Below are 6,311 nucleotides of genomic sequence, written 5' to 3'. Positions count from 1 at the left end.
TCTATTTAGAATTGCGTCTGCCATGACGAGGGACCGCAGGCACACACTGCAGAGGTTGGCACGGCTAGGCAGCGACCCTCTTTAAAAGTGGCGGAGCGATAGCCCACAATGCTGTACAGAAGCAATGAGAAATAGAATCCTGTGCCACCGCCATCAGGAGCTGCACACGTGGGCATAGCAATGGGGAACCTATGTGCCACACACTATTCATTCTGTCAAGGTGTCTGCATGCCCCAGTCAGACCGGGCTTTTTAATTCATAGACACAGGCAGGTACAACTCCCTATTGTGAAGTCCCTGTCGACCCACAGCATGGGTGGCTCCCTGGAACCCACTGGCGGTACACAGAAATATCCCATTGCATTGCCCAACACAGCTGAGGTAGTAATGTCGTGCTTAATGCAGGTGGGCTTCGGCCCACACTGCATGCCCCAGTCAGACTGGGGTTCTTTATAAGTGTACAGATGTAGTAAAAACTCCGTGTGCACCTACAGCATGGGTGGGTGCCAGGAAGCCACCGGCGGTACATAGAAATATCCCATTGCATTGCCCAACACAGCTGAGGTAGTAATGTTGTGCTTAACCCTTTCCAATCCAATTTGTATATGGTTTTCCTAGGGGGCTTACTCTTTTTCTGCTGTTATACAACGGCGCTATATGCTGGCTAAAGCCAGTACTGCATGAGCTGACACGTAGGATAGGCTCCGACAGCAGAGAGGCTGGCAATATACAGTAAGAGAACCCCGACGGACGTCTACCAACAACGGAGCTGTACAGCCTTAAACCCTAATGTCTTCACAGGTCACACAGTGGACTGGAAAGGGTTAATGCAGGTGGGCTTCGGCCCACACTGCATGCCCCAGTCAGACTGGGGTTCTTTACAAGTGGACACATGTAGGTTTAACTCCCTGTGGACCCACTGCCTGGGTGGGTGCCAGGAAGCCACCGGCGGTACATAGAAATATCCCATTGCATTGCCCAACACAGCTGAGGTAGTAATGTCGTGCGTAATACAGGTGGGCTTCGGCCCACACTGCATGCCCCAGTCAGACGGGTTCTTTAGAAGTGTACAGAAGTATTAAAAACTCAGTGTGCACCTACAGCATGGGTGGCTCCCTGGAACCCACCGGCGGTACACAAAAATATCCCATTGCATTGCCCAACACAGCTGAGGTAGTAATGTCGTGCGTAATGCAGGTGGGCTTCGGCCCACACTGCATGCCCCAGTCAGACTGGGGTTCTTTACAAGTGGACACATGTAGGTTTAACTCCCTGTGGACCCACTGCCTGGGTGGGTGCCAGGAAGCCACCGGCGGTACATAGAAATATCCCATTGCATTGCCCAACACAGCTGAGGTAGTAATGTTGTGCGTAATACAGGTGGGCTTCGGCCCACACTGCATGCCCCAGTCAGACGGGTTCTTTAGAAGTGTACAGAAGTATTAAAAACTCCGTGTGCACCTACAGCATGGGTGGCTCCCTGGAACCCACCGGCGGTACACAAAAATATCCCATTGCATTGCCCAACACAGCTGAGGTAACGTCAGCTGTAATGCAGGTGGGCTAAAAATTAATTTGATTACACTGTAGGCGAGGGCCCACAAAAATTGCTGTATCAACAGTACTAATGTACATCCCAAAAATTGGCCATGGCCAGCCAAGAGGGCAGGTGAAACCCATTAATCGCTTTGGTTAATGTGGCTTAAGTGGTAACTAGGCCTGGAGGCAGCCCAGTGTAACGAAAAATTGGTTCAAGTTAAAGTTCCAATGCTTTTAAGCGCATTGAAACTTATAAAAATTGTTCTGAAAAATTATTTGAGTGAGCCTTGTGGCCCTAAGAAAAATTGCCCGTTCAGCGTGATTACGTGAGGTTTCAGGAGGAGGAGCAGGAGGAGGAGGAGGAGGAATATTAGACACAGATTGATGAAGCAGAAATGTCCCCGTTTTGGATGGTGAGAGAGAACGTAGCTTCCATCCGCGGGTGCAGCCTACGTATTGCTTACGTATCGCTGCTGTCCGCTGGTGGAGAACAGAAGTCTGGCGAAATCCAGCCTTTGTTCATCTTGATGAGTGTTAGCCTGTCGGCACTGTCGGTTGACAAGCGGCTACGCTTATCTGTGATGATTCCCCCAGCCGCACTAAACACCCTCTCCGACAACACGCTAGCCGCAGGACAAGCAAGCACCTCAAGGGCATACAGGGCTAGTTCAGGCCACGTGTCCAGCTTCGACACCCAGTAGTTGTAGGGGGCAGAGGCGTCACCAAGGATGGTCGTGCGATCCGCTACGTACTCCCTCACCATCCTTTTGCAGTGCTCCCGCCGACTCAGCCGTGACTGGGGAGCGGTGACACAGTCTTGGTGGGGAGCCATAAAGCTGGCCAGGCCCTTAAAGACTGTTGCACTGCCTGGGATGTACATGCTGCTCGATCTACGCACATCCCCTGCAACATGGCCCTCGGAACTGCGCCTTCTGCCACTAGCGCTGTCGGCTGGGAATTTTACCATCAGCTTGTCCGCAAGGGTCCTGTGGTATAGCAACACTCTCGAACCCCTTTCCTCTTCGGGAATCAGAGTGGGCAGGTTCTCCTTATACCGTGGATCGAGCAGTGTGTACACCCAGTAATCCGTAGTGGCCAGAATGCGTGCAACGCGAGGGTCACGAGAAAGGCATCCTAACATGAAGTCAGCCATGTGTGCCAGGGTACCTGTACGCAACACATGGCTGTCTTCACTAGGAAGATCACTTTCAGGATCCTCCTCCTCCTCCTCCTCCTCAGGCCATACACGCTGAAAGGATGACAGGCAATCAGCCGGTGTACCGTCAGCAGCGGGCCAAGCTGTCTCTTCCCCCTCCTCCTCATCCTCCTCATGCTCCTCCTCCTCCTCCTGTACGCGCTGAGAAATAGACAGGAGGGTGCCCTGACTATCCAGCGGCATACTGTCTTCCCCCGCCCCCGTTTCCGAGCGCAAAGCAGCTGCCTTTATGGTTTGCAGGGAATTTCTCAAGATGCATAGCAGAGGAATGGTGACGCTAATGATTGTAGCATCGCCGCTCACCACCTGGGTAGACTCCTCAAAATTACCAAGGACATGGCAGATGTCTGCCAACCAGGCCCACTCTTCTGAAAGGAATTGAGGAGGCTGACTCCCACTGCGCCGCCCATGTTGGAGTTGGTATTCGACTATAGCTCTACGCTGTTCATAGAGCCTGGCCAACATGTGGAGCGTAGAGTTCCACCGTGTGGGCACGTCGCACAGCAGTCGGTGCACTGGCAGCTTAAAGTGATGTTGCAGGGTGCGCAGGGTGGCAGCGTCCGTGTGGGACTTGCGGAAATGTGCGCAGAGCCGGCGCGCCTTTACGAGCAGGTCTGACAAGCGTGGGTAGCTTTTCAGAAAGCGCTGAACCACCAAATTAAAGACGTGGGCCAGGCATGGCACGTGCGTGAGGCTGCCGAGCTGCAGAGCCGCCACCAGGTTACGGCCGTTGTCACACACGACCATGCCCGGTTGGAGGCTCAGCGGCGCAAGCCAGCGGTCGGTCTGCTGTGTCAGACCTTGCAGCAGTTCGTGGGCCGTGTGCCTCTTATCGCCTAAGCTGAGTAGTTTCAGCACGGCCTGCTGACGCTTGCCCACCGCTGTGCTGCCACACCGCGCGACACCGACTGCTGGCGACATGCTGCTGCTAACACATCTTGATTGTGAGACAGAGGAGGAGGAGGAGGAGGAGGGTGCTTTAGTGGAGGAAGCATACACCTCCGCAGATACCACCACCGAGCTGGGGCCCGCAATTCTGGGGGTGGGTAGGACGTGAGCGGTCCCAGGCTCTGACTCTGTCCCAGCCTCCACTAAATTCACCCAATGTGCCGTCAGGGAGATGTAGTGGCCCTGCCCGCCTGTGCTTGTCCACGTGTCCGTAGTTAAGTGGACCGTGGCAGTAACCGCGTTGGTGAGGGCGCGCACAATGTTGCGGGAGACGTGGTCGTGCAGGGCTGGGACGGCACATCGGGAAAAGTAGTGGCGACTGGGAACTGAGTAGCGCGGGGCCGCCGCCTCCATGATACTTTTGAAGGACTCCGTTTCCACAACCCTATACGGCAGCATCTCAAGGCTGATGAATTTTGCGATGCGGACGGTTAACGTTTGAGCGTGCGGGTGCGTGGCGGCGTACTTGCGCTTGCGCTCGAACACTTGCGCAAGCGACGGCTGAACGGTGCGCTGAACTACACTGCTGGATGGGGCCGAGGACAGCGGAGATGAGGGTGTGGGTGCAGGCCATGAGGCGGTAGTGCCTGTGTCCTGAGAGGGGGGTTGCATCTCAGTGGCAGGTTGGGGCACAGGGGGAGAGGCAGGGGTGCAAACCGGAGGCGGTGAACGGCCTTTGTCCCACCTTGCGGGGTGCTTGGCCATCATATGTCTGCGCATGGTGGTGGTGGTGAGGCTGTTGGTGTTGGCTCCCCGGCTGAGCTTTGCGCGACAAAGGTTGCACACCACTGTTCGTCGGTCGTCAGGCGTCTCTGTGAAAAACTGCCAGACCTTAGAGCACCTCGGCCTCCGCAGGGTGGCATGGCGCGAGGGGGCGCTTTGGGAAACACTTGGTGGATTATTCGGTCTGGCCCTGCCTCTACCCCTGGCCACTGCACTGCCTCTTGCAACCTGCCCTGCTGATGCCCTTGACTCCCCCTCTGAAGACCTGTCCTCCTGAGTAAGCGTTGCACACCAGGTGGGGTCAGTCACCTCATCGTCCTGCTGCTCTTCCTCCGAATCCTCTGTGCGCTCCTCCCTCGGACTTACTGCCCTTACTACTACCTCACTGCAAGACAACTGTGTCTGATCGTCATCGTCCTCCTCACCCACAGAAAGTTGTTGAGACAGTTGGCGGAAGTCCCCAGCCTCTTCCCCCGGACCCCGGGAACTTTCGAATGGTTGGGCATCAGTGACGATAAACTCCTCTGGTGGGAGAGGAACCGCTGCTGCCCAATCTAAGCAGGGGCCCGAGAACAGTTCCTGGGAGTGTTCCCGCTCCTGAGCAGGTGTCATTGTAGTGGAGTGAGGAGGCTGGGAGGAAGGAGGAGCAGCAGACAGAGGATTCGGATTGGCAGCAGTGGACGGCGCAGAACTGCGGGTAGACGATAGGTTGCTCGAAGCACTTTCTGCCATCCAGGACAGGACCTGCTCACACTGCTCATTTTCTAATAACCGTCTCCCGCGTGGACCCATTAATTGGGCGATGAATGTGGGGACGCCAGAAACGTGCCTCTCTCCTAATCGCGCAGCAGTCGGCTGCGACACACCTGGATCAGGAGCTTGGCCTGTGCCCACACCCTGACTTGGCCCTCCGCGTCCTCGGCCGCGTCCACGTCCTCTAGGCCTACCCCTACCCCTCAGCATGCTGTATTACCAGTGATTTGATTTCACAGGCAGGAAATAAATTGGCGCAAGACTGCAGGCCAAATATAATTTTTGCCCTTTTTGGAAAACGAAAGGCCCCACTGCCTCTAGTGAATGAATTATCTAAGTTTAATAACTGTGCTGTGTCCCTGCTTATGTGTCACAGAACGTGAGGGTAGCAGAGTTATTAACTGTGGCAGAGCAGGTATTTTTTTTCCCAATTAAGGAAAGCAAATGGCGAACCCAGCAGTAAAGCGTAGCTGGGTGCGTATGATTTAGCAATGTTTTTCACGCAGCTCACACGTCTCCACAGGCGTAAGGACGGACAGAGGCTGGACAAATAGATTTGTTTTCAGTTTTTTCCCACCAACAGGCAGCACTGCGTATATTCAATGAACCTGAGAAGTTTAATAACTGTGCTGTGTCCCTGCTTATGTGTCACAGAACGTGAGGGTAGCAGAGTTATTAACTGTGGCAGAGCAGGTATTTTTTTTCCCAATTAAGGAAAGCAAATGGCGAACCCAGCAGTAAAGCGTAGCTGGGTGCGTATGATTTAGCACTGTTCTTCACGCAGCTCACACGTCTCCACCGCCCGTAAGGACGGACACAGGCTGGACAAATAGATTTGTTTTCAGTTTTTTCCCACCAACAGGCAGCACTGCGTATATTCAATGAACCTGAGAAGTTTAATAACTGTGCTGTGTCCCTGCTTATGTGTCACAGAACGTGAGGGTAGCAGAGTTATTATAACTCTTGGAGAGCAGGTATTTTTTTTCCCAATTAAGGAAAGCAAATGGCGAAGCCAGCAGTAAAGCGTAGCTGGGTGCGTATGATTTAGCACTGTTCTTCACGCAGCTCACACGTCTCCACCGCCCGTAAGGACGGACAGAGGCTGGACAAATAGATTTGTTTTCACTTGTTTT

This window comes from Eleutherodactylus coqui, chromosome 8 (genome assembly GCF_035609145.1).
Source record: "Eleutherodactylus coqui strain aEleCoq1 chromosome 8, aEleCoq1.hap1, whole genome shotgun sequence".
In the NCBI taxonomy this organism is placed as follows: Eukaryota; Metazoa; Chordata; class Amphibia; order Anura; family Eleutherodactylidae; genus Eleutherodactylus; species Eleutherodactylus coqui.
Note: the sequence above shows the minus strand (reverse complement) of the source record.